Raw genomic sequence first — 19,905 nt, 5'->3', positions numbered from 1 at the left:
TGGAATGATGAGGAAGACATTCTCATGATCTGGGCTCTGTTTCGGCTGTGCCAGTTAGATGTGTGTGTGTGTGTGCATGTGCGTGTGCGTGTGCATGTGTGGTGCAGCTCTAATCATTAGCATTTATTGACTTCACAAACCCTGCTTGAGAATGTGTGCCAGTTACCTTGGCTTTTTGGTTTTTGGTTTGGTTTGGTTTTTTTTTTTTTTTCGGGTTTTGGTATTTCAGAACTGAGGACTGAACCCAGGGCCTTGCTCTTGCTAGGCAAGCATTCTCCCACTGAGCGAAATCCACAACCCTCAGATTGTAGCAATTATTTCCAGCTTAGGTGACTCATTGTTCTCTACCTGGTTCTCATTGTCCCCTCCCTACTGGATGTTTTTCCTTGCTCTCCCAACAAGGAGAAATAGAAACAAGGCCGAACTTGCCCTGGGTTCTTCTCCAAGGTATTTACTATTCTGTCTTTATTGCTCAGTAGCTTGAAAAACAATGATTTTTTTTAAATGCTGATATGATTGTCTTAGTGTGTTTTGTGCTGCTGTATAACAAAATGGTTGACACTGGAGCCTGGGTAATTTATGAAGAATAGCTAGGGATTAGGGATATAGCTCAGTTGATGGAGTGCTGGCCTAGCATATATGAAGTCCTGGGACTGGTACCCAGCAATGCATTAATCCAGGCCTCACGGCACACACCTATAATCCCAGAACTTTGGAGGAAGAGGCTCAGAAGTTCAAAGTCATACTACACACAAAATCAGAGGCCAGTCATGGGGCAGGAGGGCAAAGAGGGAGTGAAAGGTGGGGAGGGAGAGGAGGGAGGGAGGGAGGGAGGGAGGGAGGGAGAGAGAGAGAGAGAGAGAGAGAGAGAGAGAGAGAGAGAGAGAGAGAGAGAATAAAATGAGAGCTGGATTTCACCAGGAACTCATTCTTGTAATAATGATATTCATCTAGTTACAAAGTCACAGTCCTCATGGCCCCATCACCTCTTCATCTTAACACTACTTCATTGGCAATACATTTCCAACCTATAAACTCTGGTAGACACATTAAAACTCTAAGAACTGCATCTTTAAAAAAGAAAAAGAAGGTTGGACATGTATAGTGGCAAATGCCTGTTATCCCAGCAATGGGAAGAGAGAGGCTGGAAGTTGAGAGTCAGAGTCAGCTTCTGGTCCACAGCAAGTTGGAAGGCAGGCTGGGCTGAGACCTTTTAATCTTTCTAGCAGTCATATGAAATGGATGCTTGCATTGATCCCACTTTTTATTCAGGAACTAAGGCTCAGTACTTTAAGGTATGATATAAAATAGGTAGTTGAACCAGAATTTCAGCTGAGGCCTACTAATGTCAGTGCAAGTTCTTAACCACTTACTTCTGTTGGTTGGTGTGGGCTAACCCACTTCCTTCCCTCCTTTCCTCAGATCCCCCACCGTGTTTGCTCTGCATCAAGCATTTCCATCTGGCCTAAAGTAGAACCTCTTAGAGCGGACACTTGATAGGGTTTGGGTGTCCATTGATCAAGGGTTTCCTGGAAACCTTTGGGCTCTCATGGAATTAAATGTTCCCCATTGCTTTGGGTCCCGTGGGACTGCTGGAATCAGGATCTTTGCTTTTGCCTTGGCTAAGAGACAATTCTCAACTTCCAGCAGGCTAGTCGTCAAGTCATAAGCAGCAAAAAAGAAGCTGAAAGAATTTGGCATTCTGTTTGATACCCCAAAGGGTTCTAAGGAAGGAAGTAACTGTTTCAGTTACACGTATTGCTGGGATAAAAGACCCCCAACAAAAGCAACTCAAGGAAGGATGGAAGAGGTCATTTTTGGCTCAGTTTAAGGGTAGAGAAATAACGACTGTCGTAGCTTTAGGGAGAAGCTTGTCACATTGAAACTGCAGTAAAGAATCAGTAAAGAGAGAGGAACCATAGTGGTTAGCTCACTTTCTCACCCTTTCCCAGTCTGTGGAGTGGTGTTGCCCAAAAATTAAGGTAGCTCTTTCCGACCTCAGCTAACCTAATCTAGACAATCTCTCACGAGTATTCCTAGGGCTGGTCTCCTAGGTGATTCTAGATCCTGCCAAGTTGATTATATTAACATTGAAGTGGATACTGAAGTGTTCTTCAGAAAGTCGGTTGGTTGGTATTTTGAAAGACTAAGGCAGATTCGTGGAAGAACATGTGATGAGGGATTCTTTGCTAAGAACACAGATGTATTTGTCTGCCTTACATTGTGTAATTGAACTCTCTTTGTCAGGACTCTGTAGAGGGAACTGCACCAAAAAACTCTTGGTGATTTGTTGAGGCTTTTTTGCTGCTTCCATGGTCTTGGGCTGATTGTCAGAGTGCTGTTAGCTGAAACACGTGCATGTGCTCATGTGCTAAGGCAAGGCACATGGAGGACACGTGGTGTTTGGAGGGTATATAGGACTGGATGGACAGTGTCCGAGAGAGATCTTGGCTTGCTGGTAGAGTTGCTGTTCAATGCTTGTGAGTCTCACAACTTTTGGAGACAATCTTGATACATAGCTCAGATTGGCTTCAAATTCACCACATAGCTCAGGTAGGCCTCCCCAATGCTGGAATTATAGGCATGTGCAACCACCAACTCTACATCACACTCTTCAGCCAAAGATTCCTTTGGGCCCCTTCCTTTCCTCATATTGATCTCTTTTTGTGAAAGGCTATTTGTGATGGCCAGGGACAACTGTCAACTCAAGAGAATCTCTTGGTTGTATTAATCGAGGGGGGTGGGACCACTACCCACTCTGGTTGACACCAATCCCGTGGCTGAGATCCTTGACTTTACATGTGGAGAAAAGAGCTGCAGCCTGTGTTCACTGTTTCCTGGTTTTAGATTGTGAATGCGCTGGGAGCAGCTGCTTTAAGATCCCACTGCCTTGACTCTCCCACTGTAATGATGCACCCTGAACTCTGAGCCCAAATAAACTTCCCCTGTTATTACTTCAACAAGAAAGAAGCTAAGGCACTGGCTTCCCTCCAGTCCTGCCTGAGAAACTCACTCTCCCTTTGTCTAACACCTCAGTTTCTTCATGCAAATGGGGATGGTAAATAGTCCCTACATTATAGCTCTGTTATAGTGTTGTGAGTGTTAAATGATTGTTAATATCATAAATATAGGTTCCACCTATAGTGAGCACTCAGTGACAGCTCGTTCTTTTATCAATGGGGACGTGATCCCACGAGGCGACAATCATTTGACATGCTTCACGTATATTTCCCAAAGGCCAGGAGTACTTTTTACTTTGTCTGGAAGAAAAACTTGCTCACATGTAGTTCCTTGCCCGTATTTCTAATCACTCAAGTTCCACTGCAGGCTCCAATCTCTCTCTCTTCTTTCTGCAGTTCATGTGCAGATGTCCACCACCTCCAGAATGTCCTCCTGTCTTTAATATGTCTGTGAGGTCGAGATCTACAGACCCCAATTTCAAAATGTTTACTGGATGTAACATCAGAGCCTAAATACTACCAAGAGTCGCAGTTGATGACTGAGGGTCACCACTCTGTCTGAAACCAGTACTTAGATGAATGGTTAATTTTATTCTCACAACTTCATTTGACAGATAAAAACAAAACTACAGAATATGTAAGCCCAGAGAAGGGAATAAAGTCTTGAAAGGTCAATAAAGACAGAAGACAATAAAGTCAGGATTTGAACTGGAAACAAATGCTTCTATCCAAAAGTTCCTTTTTTTCTTTTCTTTTCTTTTTTTTTTTTTTTTTGAGGAATTGGGGGGAGGGGCGCATTTTGAGGCAGGTCCCAAGTAGCCCAGGCTAGAACTCCATATATAGCCAGGATGATGTTGAACTCTTATTCTGTCTGTCTTCACCTCTGAAATGCTGGGATTAGAGGTATGAGCTATCACATCTGTTTTGTGTTATTGTTTTGTCTAAGATAAGGTCTCCCTGTGTAGCTCAAGTTGGCTTTAAACCTATAATCTTCCTGCCTCAGCCTGTAGAGTAATAGGAGTACAGGCATGTACTACCATGCCCAGATCAAGTGTTCTCTCCCCGCCCCCATCCCATGTGTGTGTGTGTGTGTGTGTGTTTAAGCCAGAGGTTGACATCAAATATCTTTCTTAATCTCTCTCCATTATTATTATTAATTATTAATATTAATTATTATTATTAACATACATTCTCTCATTGAACCTGGAGGTCACCAGTTATACTAGATTACTGGCCAGCAGACCCAGGGGTCTTCCTGTCTCTGGCTCCCTAGTTCTTGGATGACAAGGAAGGCTTTTCCCATGGGTGCTAGAAATCAAACTCAGGGGCCTTATGCTTAAGCAGTACATACTTTGCTGACTGAGCCATCTCCCCAGCCTCCAGAGTGTTCACTTTCTGATAATTCTATGATTAGCTGAGGATGAGAAAAAGATGATAGAAAAGAGCTCCTGCCTGGGAGGCAATTTTGCTGCCAGGAGACACTGGACAATGTCTAGTGATAGCTTTGGTTCTTTGGGCTAGGTTTTGTTGCTGATGTCCAGTGGACTGCTGCCAGGAATGTTGTTCAATGTCCTACGATGTGTACGAAGCCCCTCGTAATAAGGTACCAACTTATTATACCAACAGCTCTAAGAATGATACCCAGCACTGGGGAAATCCGAGCAAAGCAAGACAGTGAGGAGCTGGCATAGGGTGTTGCCTTCTTAGGTGCCAACTCCCCCTCTTACCAACTGTGCAGGCTCCTCTACCTCCCCCTCCCCCCCTCCCCCCTCAAGCCTGGCCCCTACCCCAGCCCTGCAAAGCCTGAGACTCTTAACCACACCCACACTGCCTTCTCTGCACCAAGCACAAACAGGAACTCATTACCTTCCTCCTCAGAATCTTCTCCTTCTCCCTCTTTGTGATGGTTAAAAATACCCCCTCCTCCTCTCCCTCCTCCTCCTCACAGGTGAGCACCATTGTCCCTCCTATGTGCCCTGCACCCCCATCAGCCAGCACACAGTGCCAGCTGTCTCCTAACTCTTCCCTCAGCCTCACTGCTCCTGATTCACTAACATACTTGGACCCAAAATAGCTTCTCATTCCGTTTTCGTCATGAGGTTGAAGGCGTTTTATATCAACCTCATTTGATTGTCCTGATCACGAATTTCGTAAGGAATTCAACTAGGGGAACTTTAGAGATCCACTTAATTCCTATCTATGAATCTAGGATAAATTCATGATGCTCTGGATATTATCAGCTGGCCTTCCCCTCCAGTGGACTAAGTGGTTCTCCCATAGTTCAGAGCCTGCCCCATCCCGCTTTCCTCCGGTGGGCCCCCCCAGTTCTGCCTCTGCAGATGCAACTGCTCCAACAGAACCTTCCCGTCCCCCACAGACGCTGGCATGCCTGGCCATCTTTGAGAAGCCTCCACCCTTGCCTCCCACGTGCTAGACAGCCACATTTCTCAAAAGAGTTGTCTACACTTGCAGGCTCCCACTCGTTCCACAACCCACTGCAATCTGGCTTCCGATCCCTTTGCTCCATCCACACAGCCCCGGTAGAAGTCAGTAGCCTTGCACTGTCCAGTGCAATAGATGCTCATCTCTCGATCCTCACAGGACTGAATTTTCTGGGATATTTATGAGTGTTGGCCATCTCCTGTCTTTGAGAGTAATTTCTTCCCTTGACCCCCTGGTCCTTTCCTGCTTCCGTCTTCCATGCGATTTAAGAGTATATTCAGCTACAGCTGGTACCCATGGCTTCAACTCCCAGGAAAGGCAGTATGGATAGCAAAGAGTTAGGAGACTAGAGCTCCTCCACTCACTAACTATTTGGCTTCAGGCAAGTCACTCAACATTCAGGTGCCTCAGTTTCCTTAACTATAAAATAGTGCAAAAGTGTTTTAGTCTTTTTGGTTTCTGTTACTGAACGTGCACCTTACCTTCCAGTATTACCCAACTATGAGGCCTGTTCATGCTATCTTGGCTCAGGCACATAGGGAGTGCCCAGACAGTCAGCGTGAATTTATAGATAACATGCTGTTCTGAATTGAGTTGTCTCAGAAGCAAAACTGGAGACCAGGAGTTAGGTACGGTTACTTCATCTGGGAAGTGAACCCAAGCAGAACAAAGGAGGGAGGAGAAAAGGGGGGAGGGGTGAATAGTGAAAGGATGGGTTAATTTCTTGCTTGTCTGTTTGGAGAACAAATGCAAAGAAACTATTGGGTCCCTTGGCCAATGCTAAGCAGATTTAATTCACCTTGGTCCTAAGGCCTTCCTTAGAGCAAGGGGTCATTAATGTGGACCCTTCCCTTCCCTTCCCTTCACTGCAGAATGGCTTGCCATTTAATATGACATATAATGCAACAAGTAGTCTTTTTGGTTTTTTGAGACTGGGTCTCAAGCAGCTTAGGTGAGGTTCAAATTCCCTATGTATCTAAACACGACCTTGAACTTCTCATCCTTCCGAGAGCTGGGAGTACAGGCATGTGCCACCATGCCCTGGCCCAATAGTCAAGACCTTTAATGAGGAGATGCTGGGGAAGCACAGAGGAGGGCATAATTAACTGGTGATGTGCCAAAGAGACTACAGTTATGTCAACTGACAGTCCTAATTGTTCACAGCGTTCATTTCCCAGGACCATTAGCAGAGCCCACTGGAGCTTCTTCCATTACACTGAACACTTCACATCAAGTCTCTGAGTAAAGGATTCAGGGAGCTGAGGGAGAGAGTGAATTGGCATGCTTGGATGACAGATTTGGATTTCTAGTCTTTGCCCCTTATATCCAACATGTGCTGACTGAGGGGCTCCCATGTGCTCGTATGGTTCTTGGCACTGAGAGTGGGAACACAAGAGACAGTCAAGAATTCTGCTGTGATGCAGCTTAGCCATGGGGAAATGTTAAGCAAGCATCCGGAAAGATACAATAGAGACAGGAGCTATGCAGCAACAGGACCAGGGGCAGGATGTTGGGAGAGGTGCGGGTGGTGAGGATGTGGGGGTGTCAGACACAGTGGATCAAACGGTGAACTGTGAGGGCCCGACTTCTGCTCTGTGATTTATCTGCCGACCTCAGTTGGGTAGAGGTTCTTTCCAATAGGATGGTGGCTATGAGGGGCAGGCATTCCAGGTTCTTGGGGCCCAGCTTGGAGCTTTACCTGTGACCTGTAACTACAGAAAGTGTTGAAGAAGAGACATGCCTTTGGGTGCCAAGCACAGGTCTGTTTGTCCTTGGGAGATAGAGCTGGTACCCAAGTTTCAGTTCCCAGCATGGTCATTTCAGTTCTCACTTGCCCACACGCGGTCCTTCCTCTATGTCTTGAGAGTCAGAGGAATCTCAAACACTCAAGTAAAACCACCAAACTGCAGCCTACAGGTAAAGTGTGGCATTTCCTCGGGAAACCACAATGAATCACTCCCCATGGCAGCCCAGACTCCCTGGCTAGTTCTCCTAACCCCCCTGGAGCAGCTCAAGGCTTATTAACGCGCCCTCCCCCCAAGTCTCCCACCCTCAGGTTAAGAACAAAATCTCCAATCTTGTGAGGCCTGGTGAGTTTCTAATTTTACCAGAAAGGGGTCTCTACTACGCAGTGGCTGATCTTTTCTTCTTCAGACAGCAGTTTCTGGAAGACTCAAAGAAAAATAATCACCAGTAATTAGGGAGAAACTGACACCCTTGGGCCAGACCTGCCCCCGAGCTAGGTCCACACAGACATGCAGAACACACAGCCCACAAGTTAGAAGCCTCCCTTCTCTGACATCTCTAGTGTGCAGTAATACCCAAGCACAGATATCATTGATGTCTCCAACATGCCAGTCTAAGCATCTTGTTTTCAAATTAAGTCTACGAACACTCCTTTCTTGATTGGGAAACTAAGCCTCAAGGAAGTATCACTTGCAGGAAAGAGAAAAAGGCCATTTTCCAACCAGGGTTCAGAGCCTGGAATGCTCGAATGCTAGCCAGATCATCTCTGTGCTATCCAAAAGGTTTTGCCTCCAGGCACTGGGTAAGAAGATAGAAATCCACGGAAAGGAACAGGAGAAAGTAGCCTAGGAGAAGACAGTGCAGGATGGGAGAGAGGCCACAGTCTTTTGGTGTCCCAGCTTTAGCAAGCCCCACTTCAAGGCCAAGGTTCTCTGCTGATAAGCCCCACCTCTGCCTTCTGTGGCCAAGAAGGAGGCCCACCCCATGAATCTCCTACACTGCCCTATACTCCTGTGCCCTGAAGTGTGCCCGGCGGGCCAAGGGTTAAACGCGGCGGGAGCCCCCGGAGCGGGGCAGCCGCGGGCCGGGAGTGCTTAGTCAGGATTCCGATTTCCTGCCGAAGTGTTTGGATTTCCTGCAGCCCGCTCCCGCCGCCGCCACCGCCGCCGCCGCCGAGCGGGCTCGAGAGAGCGGCTCCGCGTCGCCGGCCTCCTCCTCCCCCCTCCTCGGCACATGGTCGCCCGCCCCTTCCTGCGCCGCGCTCGGCTCCCGCGCCTCGCCCGGCCTCGCCGCGCCCGCGATGGAATAATGCCCAGCGGCCCGCCCGGTCCCGGTGAGTGGCGAGGCGGCGGGGCGGCGGGAACAGGCGCGGTGGGGCGCTGCACGGCCACCCGCACACCCCCTGTGGGCTCCGGGTGTCCCCGTCCGTCCGCAGAGCACCAGCCGGGGGCGTGCGGGGCGCGCGGCCGGCTCTGCAGGGGTTGGCCGGGCGGCCCGGGGATTCCGCAGCCGCAGCGCCGGAGCGCACGTTCCCCTGCTCCGCGGAGGAGACCCGGGTTGGGGGTGTGCGCCCGGGGCGCAAGGCTCCCCGCTCCGGGAGGAGGCCCGGGCAGACGCCGGGGCGCTCCCGGAGTCCGCTGGGGCGCTTTCTCTGTCCTCCCGGGCACTCTCCCCTCCCATTGGGACTCTCTCCTTCTCCTCTGGGGTGCTCTCCCGGCCCTTGGGGGCGCTTTCCTTCTCCTCGGCACTTTTCCCGGTTCTCCAGGGGCGCTCTCTCCCTGCGCGGCGGGGAGGCGCGGGCATTGGCCGCCGCATTGTCTCGGGCGCAGCGGAGGAAAGTTCCCCTCGGCGCGGGTCCCGGCCTGGACATGGCGCTGCCTGGCAGGCCCCAGACCACTTAAAAGGAAAAGAAACAGGGAATGGGGGGGGGGGGGGGAGTGGTAATTCCCCTTGGGAGCTGAGAAGTGCCTTATGTCTTCTTCCGCTTGTACCATTTTGGAACCTGATGCTTTTTATGAGAGCAACAGTAAGTTTAAACGAGAGCGAGAAAAAAAATAGAAAGAAAGAAACTAGCTGGTATCTGGTTTTCTGCTGTTTAATCCATCCAGAGACATCATCTCACGCCCTCGTAGGGCGGGTTCTTTTTATCAAGGAAAGGCTTAGCCAGGTCTAGACCAAGTTAACTTGACCTTAGCCTTAGCTGTACAGATGCAAAAGACCATTTCCCCCCTTCCATCGACTCCATCAGGTTGTGTTAGCAGGATTGCTTCTGGGATAGCAGTGGTACAGGATTGCTGAGTAATGTTTTGAGATTGTAAAACACAGCATGTAATTCTTAGGCCAGTTTCATGTCTATCCTAGCCTGAGTGGCCAGGTCTTCTTGGCGGGCCGTTGGAAGGCCCCTGTGTAGTGGCCATTGGGAGAGGGGCTTGATGGGGGGTGGGGTGCTATAGAAGAAAAGAATCTCGGAAAACAACTGTTTTCTCTTTTAATGTGGAAGAGATTCAGAAAGATTCTATGGACACAACTACTTGGTGGCCTGGCCAGGAATAGCTTACTTCCAAGCCTCTAAACTCCCTGGCCTGGCCACCCTGATTATGCCAGATTGTGATCTGCCAGCCCTAAACCAGGAGTGTTACTGTGTCTTTCAACTCTCTCCACTTTAGCACCTTCTCCTGTTCTCTTATCTGTTATTGCTGTTGTTTCTGAGCTATGCAGTTATCTCAAAGAACATATTTTGAGATAAGGGGTTTTAAAATTACCCTGTTTAGAAATGCATAATGGTTTTTAGTACTTGTATGGTAATTTTAAAAAATCTAAGAAAGAAAGGAAGAAAGAAAGGAAGAAAGAAAGGAAGAAAGAGAAAAAGAAAAAAGTATTGTCCAACTTCTGTTCACTGACACAAGTGGATTTGGGATTCAGCTTTCAAGTGGATTTGAAGCATACAATTGTAGTTATTATATGGGTGTGTGTGTGTGGGGGGGTGCTTTTCTCTATTCTCTCATTTTGTTTGAAACAGATGAACTCCAAGCCAGCATTGTCTTGACACAGAATGTGCTGTGAGATTTTTTCAGAAGTCTCAATTCTGAATCTTCCTCTCTCTGTGAGCTAGGCAGCCCACCTAGTTCCCTCTTCTTGAAAGCTCAGTGGCTGGCTTTTCCTCTTTAGTATGTGATAATGTTAGAGAGAAAGGACTTTTTCACAAGCTTGCCATTTGGTGAAGGAAATTGAAATTCCTTACACCTCTCCAGCCCTCCACAACCACAGCCAGCTAGATTTTCAAAACCAGTGCAGGCCCTGCAGGCCCAGAGATGAATGTGTGCATTCAGGCTGAGCCCTCCTAGTCCAGACCCTCCTCCCAGCTGGCTGCTCCATGTTGCACCCAGGTGGCTGTGGTCTGGGGGACATGAGAGGCCCCCTGTCCCTGTGCTGTTTGTGGGTTTTCCCAACCAAGGTCTCATTGTGTCAGATGGGATCTTCCTGGGCCCCTTACATTTTCTCCTTCCGTCTTCTTTTCCTCTCACTGGGGTATCTGACGATAGCTCCAAGGTCTTTTCTAGAAATCTGCCTAGATAATCCCTACATGAGCAATGCTGACAGTGACATCTCACACTTATTAAGCACTTGTTGTATGCTCTAGACTTGTTGCCTCCTAAGATGGACTAAGAGAGTGTTGGGGATATGGCTCCGTGGAAAAGTGTTTGCCGTACAAGCGTAAAGACCTGAGTTCAAATCCCTAGCATGCCTGTAAAAAGCCAGATGTCCCGGGAAATCTAGCACCCACAGAGTGAGTGGGTGAAGACAGCATGGTTGCTTGAATTTGCTAGCATGCCTTGGCCTAGCTTTGGGTACAGTGGAGACCCCATATGACTCCTGTGTTCAGTCATTGGTACATGCATTCAGGCAGATGTGCATATATGTCTGTCTGTCTCTGTTTGTCACACACACACACACACACACACACACACACACACACACACACACGAGTGCCCCCCCCCCCAAAAGAGGGGACTCCTTGGGAGTCTTTCCCAGAAAGGACAGCCTTTCTCAAATTCATCTGGATGGAGTCATTCTTTCTTGTATGCAGTAAACATTTGCTAAGTGGCTCTATTGTGGGAGGTAGTAGTCATGCAAAGATGAATAGCACCCTGTTCTCAAGGCCTCATCTTTTCTGCCCCATCTTTCATTGTCAGAATTATACTCTTTCATTTAATTAATCAATTCCCCAAACATCCACTGAGTACCACTGTTCTACGCTAAGCCATGCACGGAGTCCCCATGAGACAGCGAGGACCAGGATCAATGAGGCCCCACCCTCCTGGGGCTTGTATTCCATTAGAGGACCTGGGCATCTGGGAAGAAGCTGGTGACTTGTAAAGAACGAAAACTTGTGGGATGTAAGTTACTCAGGAAATCGGCGAAAGAAGAGGAGGGTGTGAGTAGAGTGTTGGCTCTTGGTTTACCAGAGAAAGCCAGGTCTGAGGCTGGAAGATAGAGGAGTAGCTAGGCTGAGATGTAGGGGAAGGACATTCCGAGGCGATGGGTAGGAATATACAAAGCCTTCTGTGCACAGGGGGGCTCCAAGTATTCCAGGGAGTGAGCCGAGTCAGGAGCTCTGAGGTGAATATCGCAAGCTGAGGTTGTTTTAGAGCCCCGTTCACACAGCTTGGATCCTCCCACCAAAGGACGCATTACTGGGTTTAGGCTCAGGAGTAGACTCTGGACGTTTGGGAGAGCCTGCTTCATGAAGAGCGGGTCATAGAAACAAAGAGTAGGTGCAGCAAGGCTGCATTAAGATGCCGTTTTTGCTATTCCAGGAAAGGGTGATAGAGCAGACCGGGAGTGGTTGCAGTGGAGGCGGGAAGGAGCTAGTGAGTTGCAGTTAGGACATGGAGAGAGAACTGATACATGCGATGGATTCTATAGAGATGATGGGACATGGTTGGGGGTGGGGGGGGCGGGGCTCAAATATGGGTCCTCTGACTCTATCTCAAGCAGCTTGGGGCATGGTGGCCTCATATTGGGGACAGGAAAAATGCGGAAGGAGTTATGGTTTGTACTTGGTACTGACTGCGCTAAGGCTGGGATCCATAGGAAGGTTTCAGGCAGAGCGGATGACAGAGGTCCTTAAACTAAGAGAAGACGAGATGCTGAGGCTGGAGACATGGTTCCCGGCCTGAAGCTGAGCCACTGAAGCGCTCCCTTACCATGCACCTGCTGTGTCATTTCCCGCTAGCATCTGTTCCCTTATCCCTGCCTGGCGTGCTCTTCCTCTCTCATTGGCTGACTCCCACTTATCTTCTTAAATGCATCCATGTCTTTATCTCCAGGGAGATGCTTTTGACTTCCTGGCCCACTCTTGGTTCCTTGGTTCCTTCTTATCCTGTTGCACTGAAGTTACGTTTTCTTCATGTCTTATGCCCGTGAAACATGCAGACTAGCCCTAAATACCGAATGGTAAATGCTGAAGGCAAATACATGTAGGCTCAAGAAATGTGAACTGTTCTTACTGACTTGGGCAGCAGGCATGTGAATAAAAGTGTTATTTTTTAAAGGTGAGTGTAATGATAGTGTATTAGTTTATCTGTTGCTGTAGTAATAAAAGAAACGTGATTTGGCCAATAAAAGTTATCATCTTACAGCTCTGGAGGTCTGAATAGGCCTCAGCGTTCTAAAGTCAAGGTGTCCTTCTGTGCTCTAAAGAGGGCTGGGTTTTCTCCCCAGCTTTGGGAGCCAGCTGTGTACTTGGCTCATGTCTCCCAAGTCATCAGTGCCCACATCAGGTCTCCTATAGCCATTTTGATTTTACCTTTGGAATCTCTCTCCTACATAAACTCATTAGGCGTTTGCTTTGAGCTGCTGTGTAATCTCAGCCACTTTCTCTAGGTTGGTTTGTTTTCCCTCTAGCCAAGGCTGAAGGCTGACCTTGGGCTTCTGATGTTTCTGCTCCTGTCTTCTAAGTTTGAGGATTACAATTGGGATCATTGGTGGACGTCCCCACATCTGGTTTATGGAGTGCTGTGGATAGAACCCAAGACTTCATGCCTGATAGACAAGCACCAACATCCCCACTGTCCTTATTTGAAGAAGGGCTGCCTGGTATCATTGCTTCTGTCTGCAGCCTTCAGTTCCTTTTCCCACATAACTAAACTTGTCCTCAGGATGCCTTTGGGGTGTGTTGGTAGGGGGCGGGGTGGTGCTGTGGGTAGTCAGGGGAGAGACTGCTAACCAAGCAAGGAAGACAGGTCAGGGACATTTCCTGTGACACTAGTGATGAGTGTTTAGCCCTTCCTTTGCTCTCTGCTGTGGGGAGTTAGGCCTGATGGTTTCCTCTCAGCCCAGGGATGCCAACCCTTCTTATCCTTCCTCAGCAGTGAATGAGTTCATCAGTTATAAACGTCCTCCCAGCTCACCTGTCATCACATCCTCTCTCTAAAATGGGAGTCAGGGATTAGGGCACTGTTCCTCTTATTGAAACTTGGCTTAGACTTCATTTCTCAGCACTTCACGAAGCCCCTTTTGTTCAGCTAAAATCTTGTTTCCAAAGTCAGAGCTAGCGTTCTCAATATGAGCCAGCCTTGTCCTAAAAGGCACAAGAGATGTCAGAAGAGGTCCTGTGTTGGCCCATGAAAAATCCGTTTGCGCCTTGGGGGAAACACTAACAGCAGGGCCCAGCTTGCTAGTGGTGCATGGGTAGGTGGCCTCATTGTCTGAGAGCAAGGGCCTCGGCCATGATGTGTCATGCAGCCACGTCGCTGTTAGGGGGTAATTAAGACCAGATTTCAGCAGGCTTTCAGTTAGAGAAAATGGGCTCCTGTCCCAGATACTCCTGGAAGCCAGATGCTTTCCTGAGGCGTAAGCACTTTGGAGATCCACATTAGCTCTGTTGGCCACCAGCACACTGGGCTGCAGAGCCGAGGGCGTTGGCTACCTGAAGTTCTCTGTCATCCCCCTGGAAACACCACCAGTCTTGTGGTATTTCTGGTGTTTCCTCTTCTTTTGCCTGCAGCCAGGAAGTGTGAAGGTGCACACAGACTTGGAAAACCAGGACTAAGCAGGTTCACCCTTGCCTGGGGCCCAGTTGGAGTCTCGTTTGGGACGAAGGAGAGCACACCCAATGGTACTTCCTCCAGATGTGACACACATTCTGCAGTAGCAGGCTCTTCTGGATCTCTGTAGGCAGGACAGGAAGAGGGACGGCAAGATGGCAACTGTACCCGTTCCGGGATTGCCTGCACTTCCCTGTTCAAACCTGAGCATGACGTTTTTTTGGTCAGAGATCTCTGTGTGCACTAAATCCTGTGTGCGTGCGTGTGTGTGTGTGTGTGTGTGTGTGTGTGTGTGTGTGTGTAATATCCTGTGTGCATGTTTTACCAAAGCAGTGTCTCTTTTGGAGTAAAATGGAGAGGGATGCTTAGCCAGGCTGTGTAGTTGTTGTCCCCTGACGTCTGTGACGCCATTGAAGCAGGATGGCCAAAGGGAATAGTTCCCTGAGGGGAGCAGTGGTAGGCTCAGGGCTCTCTGCTCGTGACCCAGCCTGCCCCTCTAACTGCACATAGTTGACTTGGACAACGTGGGAAGAACATGAGGGGTACCCTTACTGTGGCTTTGTTGCAGCCATCCTGAGAGAAGCTGTTCATTTTGTCGTCTTTCCCGTAACATGGGCCACTTTGAAGGGGATTGGTGGAAGGAGCGGGACCCCGTTATTCTGTGCAGTGCTGAGCAGAGAGGAGGAAGAGTTACGCGTTGCTCGCGTCGTTCAGCCATGTTGTCCTGCTTCTAGAATTTTCCATCCTTAAGTTTTCAGTGGTAATGACTGTTCCTGTCATTCGTAGAAATTCCTGTTGGTTCTTTGTCAGATGGTGCTTGAAGGGCTAGGGAGATGGCGTAGGCTGAAAAGGGCTTCCTGTTCAACTTCTTATCCTGGCCACAATCCCCGGATTGTATTCCTTCCTTTGGGCTTCCTCTCTCTGTTTTATATCATTTCAAACACGCTGATGCTCTCGTTCAGACTGACCCACGATGCTTGTTCTGAATGAGTTACTTCTTTTGTTGGTGGTGTGTTCTGTTTGGGGGAACACAGTGGTTTGGGCTCCAGGGGGCCCTCAGGTATCCTGTGTACCAGAGGGGTCTGTCTCTTCTGTAGCAGCCCTGGGTGTTTCCTGGGCCCCTGACTTTCTGCCAGAGAGTCTGGGCTGAAGATTCGGTCACTAGGCTCCTGGTAGAAGAGAGTTTGCCTACCCAGAGCATTCAGGGAACGATGCTTACCCTGCCCCAGACCCTAAGGCAGCGGTTCTCAGCCTGTCCGTCAAGATCCTTTAGTGGGTCGAATGACCCTTTCACAAGGGTCGCATAGCAGATATTGGCATAACGATTCATAACTGTAGCATAATTACAGGTCTGAAGTAGCAACGAAAACAATTTTTATGGTTTGGCCCACCACAACATGGGGAACTGTCTTAAAGGGTTCCAGCATAAGGAAGGTTGAGAACCGCTGCCCTAAGGCTTTCTTGCCACTTCTCTGGACAGTTGGAAAGAAACATTCAGGCTCTCTTTTCAGAGAAGACTTTGATCTTTTCAGGGCCTCGGCTCTGTGAAGAGGCTTCGGCTTTTCTTTGTTTCTGGTAGGTACCAGGTTGCTTAATTCATTCTGGCTTCTTCAGAAGGCTGGAGAAGAAAGAACATTAATGAAAATGTAAAAAAAAAAAAAAAAAAAAAAAAAAAAAAAATCTCTATTAACACATTAGCAATAAAAGGTTGGCATCAGGGATGGGGATGAAGTTGGTGGGGTGTTTGTGTAGCATGAATAAAGCCCTGGGTAAAATCTGTGGTACCCTAGAAGCTTGGCATGACGGTGCAAACGCATAATCTCACTGGGTGGAAGCAGGGAAAGTTCAAGGTCATCCTTAGCCAAGTTTGAAGATAGCCTGGGCTACACGCAAACCTGGTTGTTTGTTTGTTTGTTTGTTGTTGTTGTTTTAAAGGTTGAATTCAGAGAGCAAGTATTTACTGAGTTTGCTCCTCCTGTCTTCATCGGCTGTAGGTACTTACTGCTGGAAAAGGAGGAAGCCTGGTTCAGGGACCCTGCAAGCTTCAGTGTCTAACCTTGAATAGTGGTGAGGAAAAACTATTTCCTAAGGAAGGAGGGAGGGAGCAGGGAGACAGAAGACAGCCAGGAAAGGAGATAATAAAAAAATGTGAAATTAAGATGGGGGATTCTGAGTTCTAGTCGTGGGACTGATACTGACTAAGGACAAGATTACGCAGTGGACATGGGGAGAGTGGGACTCTGCTGGTTAGTCTGGGAGCTTTTTCAATGCGCCGGTGTACTGTCAGCAGCTGGGCTTTGGGGAGCTGAGCTAGCTCTTGTGACTTCCACTGGGGTTCCACAACTGAGTGCCAGACTGCCACTTAAAGTCATTATGGGATAGGAGCTATGTATTTTTGTGGCTTTAACCCACTGGTCTCTTGGTCTCCTCGTCTGAGGGGCCGTCCTCATGTATTCTGGTGGCCTGTCCTCTGTGCAGGTCCATCTTCCTGCCTAAGGTGATTGGGCAATGGAACACATACTTCATGCTGGCATGGGAAGCCCCTGCACATGGGGGCAGCGATAATGGATGAAGTTCCTTTCCGGTGGGTGTTTGTCTAGCAGTGTCCTGAGGCGTTTTCTCTCTAAGTCATTCGCTTTCCATCCTAAGCCTGTGGGAGATAAAGTGTTCTAACCACAAGGGTAAGTGAGATACACTAGCTCCTTCAAGGTCCCATGGCTTGTAAGTGGCAAGACTTCAAACAAGGTCACTGAGCTCATTACCCACTCTATATGTGTGTGAAGATGTGAGTCCGTCCTGGTTCTTTATATGGCTCTCCAGGGTCTATCCTTAGCCTTTCTCTTAACCTCCCTAAACTTTCATTTCCTTTTATGTAAACAGTGAAAAATCTCACAGTTCTTCTTTTGGGGAGGGGGGTGTCAAACAAAACATTATATAAAGAAAGTGCCCAGGCTCCTGGCACATGATCGGTGCAAGACAAAAGTGAGACAAGAAATTTTCCTTTTGCTTGATGAGTTAGGGAAAGGAAAGGCTTCATCAGTTGGAAGAGTTTCCCTGCCTCTTTTGCTGTGTGCCAGCTCTTAGGGTGGATAACGGAGAACCAGAAGTTATGTGTACCCAAGTACTCGGCAGGTGGACAGAAGAGAAAGGTGTAATTATGTAATGTTAAACCCATGTCCACCCCCAAGACCCCCATAGGAGAGCTGGCAGATATCAGCCCTGAGCTTGGAGGGCCAACGATGTCATTCCAGGGGCATGATCAGAGAGAGCTTTGGTAACGGAGGGGGTGCCATCTGAGCTCGGGAACATTTCCATAAGTGGCTACTGAGGAAGGGGAGTCCAGCCTGAGAAAAGCTGGACCAAATCCCGTGGTCGGCATGTGCTGATTATTTGGGGAAAGGTCTAAGTGTTGTATTATTTGCTCAAGGAAAAAAAGGTAAAGCTCTTAGCTGAAATAACACTGCATTCAGGGCTGCCTCTGGAATTCAGTTGTCCCCACTGTTTCCTGTCCGTGCCCCCCCACCCCAATCACGGAACCCTTCATGTGGAAACTCAAACAGCAGCATCTTTATAGACCTTCCTGTAATAGCCTTTAGCAAGCTTCCTCTCACAGGACAGTTACTTCCTCAGGCCTAAAATAGACTGGCAGAGGGGTGGAGGTGTGGGCTCTCTGCAGACTGCACTGTGTGCTGTGGCTTGGATGAGCCTTAATTGTGTGGCCCAGGATTTGTGTGCATCAGAGGTTTAGTCCTCTTGGTGTGTTTGTGAGAGACGATGGAACTCTTTAGGAGTGGGAGGTCATGGGGGCAATGGGTAGGGTGGGGAAAGGTAAGGGGGTAGGATCAGGAGTTACCCTGGAAAGGTGCCTCAAGAGGGTTGTTACAAAGGGAGCCAGCCTGGTTCCACCCAATTCTCCCTGCCTCCTAGCTCAGAAATGAGACTGCTTGCTCTGACACATGCTGTCACCATTGCCAGCCAGCATGTACCACCCGCCACGACACCCTCACCAGAAATGTGCTGATCCAAGTGTTCATGGTTTTGAACTTCTCAAAACTCAAGGGCTTTATCTACCTCTCTTTCATAACGCTTCAGAGTCAAGCATTCTGTGGTAGTGAGGAAACTTCTATTAATTAATTTTTCTTGTTGCTGTACCAAGTAATTTAAGAGGGGAAGGGTTTATTTTAGCTACGCTTTGAGGAGCCAGTCCACCAGAGCAAGGAAAATGCTGCCTCCATAGGCCTGAGGTAGCTGGTCCTGTTGCATCCACAGTCCCAAAACAGAGAGATGAAAGCAGTGCTCGGCTCACTTTCTCCTTTTTTATTCAGTCTAATACTGTAGCCATAGAATGGTACCATCCAAATTTAGTGTGTTTTCTTGCCCAAATTAACTTAAAATAAAAACTCCCTCAGTGACATGCTTAGAAGATTATAGATCATGTTGAGCTGACAGTCAGTATCAATTATTCCAGAGTTCTTAAGACACGCTATATGGATGGAGAGGCCTTGTAGGTGAGTGGGCGGGAATCTATAACGGACACTGCATGCCCAATATCATTTCCCCTTCTTTTTCTTTGACAAAGCACTGACCGTCAAAAGTCTCTATTCCAGGACTATTTAGGAGGGAAGTGGAGCTCCAAGGGCAAATCCTCACCATGGTCTTGTCCCCTCGGCTGTGACTGGTTTAGGCCTGGGCTCATGACATGATTCTGGCTAATGAGTTAGGTGTGGAACTGGGGAAAGATCTTGTCCCCTTCTTAGAACATTTAGGACTGAGGATACAAGGTTGGTGGAGCGCTGCTTAGCATGCATGGAACCCAGTGGTCATTCTCCAGCCTGGTGTAGAAGAGCATGCTTGCAATCTCAGCACGGGGAGGTGGAGGCTGGGGGATCAGGCGTTCGAGACCATCCTTATCTACACAGTGATCTCAAGGCTAGTCTCAAAACAAGCCAACAGATTTCATGTTACCATTGGGCCAATGAGATGGGTACCCAACTTGGGAAGTACGCATTGAAGATGTCAAAGCAGAAGGATGGGAGGAACGAGACACTGGATCCTTTCTTCATTATATAATAACCTACTTCAGTAGCCATGCCCCCACATTGTTTTTCCTTAACCCACTGGGCACGCTAGTGCATGTCTTTATTCCCTGTATCCAAAAAGCAGAGGTAGATGGAGCTCTGTGGATACGGAGCCAGCCGGGGGTATATCGTGAGATGCTGTCTCAAAACCAACACCCAGAAAAACAAAAGCCCCAACTTAACTAATAACTCGATGGGATGTGAGCCATCTCACGTGAAATTTGGTCTCCTCCTGCTCTTAGCACACACACACTCTCAGGGCCGCTCTGAAGGGCTCCCCTGCACTGTGTACATCTGTGTCTTCACAGTCTCGCTGTCTTCACTTGAGCTTTCCATTCCCTCCCTTTGGCTTCCCCAAAGGCTGCTGCCTCTTTAAGGATGGCTCCCAGGCATTTTCTCTGCGAGGCCTTCTCTGCAGTCATCTTCCTGAGTACCTTAACAGCTAACACTTCCTCTCCCTCTTCCCCCTCTCTCTTTCTTTATTAAGTGCCTACTTCGTGCAGGTATTGGGTTATGCATTAGCACCATCTCTGCCCGTCTGAGACCTCCCGTGCCAATGGAAACGTGCATGCACCAAGAGTAATCCTGTGTGCTTTGTGTGATCATGCAGGCACATGCAGTACGATGGTG

General features: G+C 48.4%; 1 protein-coding gene across 4 annotated transcripts in view; it reads left to right on the top strand.

Moving 5' to 3' along the window:
- The first annotated feature begins 8,256 nt into the window (after positions 1-8,256).
- Positions 8,257-19,905, top strand: part of Asap1 (ArfGAP with SH3 domain, ankyrin repeat and PH domain1) — a 296,102-nt gene continuing 284,453 nt past the window's right edge. For 3 of the 4 annotated variants that reach the window (NM_001276461.1, NM_001276467.1, NM_010026.3), the window contains exon 1: positions 8,279-8,481. The gene's annotated coding sequence lies outside the window, so the exon portion shown is untranslated. Of the gene's footprint in view, positions 8,482-19,905 lie in introns of all 4 variants that reach the window. The other variant, XM_030248315.1, reaches the window with a different exon arrangement.

The sequence above is a fragment of the Mus musculus genome, chromosome 15, assembly GCF_000001635.26.
Source record: "Mus musculus strain C57BL/6J chromosome 15, GRCm38.p6 C57BL/6J".
Lineage (NCBI taxonomy): Eukaryota > Metazoa > Chordata > Mammalia > Rodentia > Muridae > Mus > Mus musculus.
This window is presented reverse-complemented; position numbering and strand designations above follow the sequence as displayed.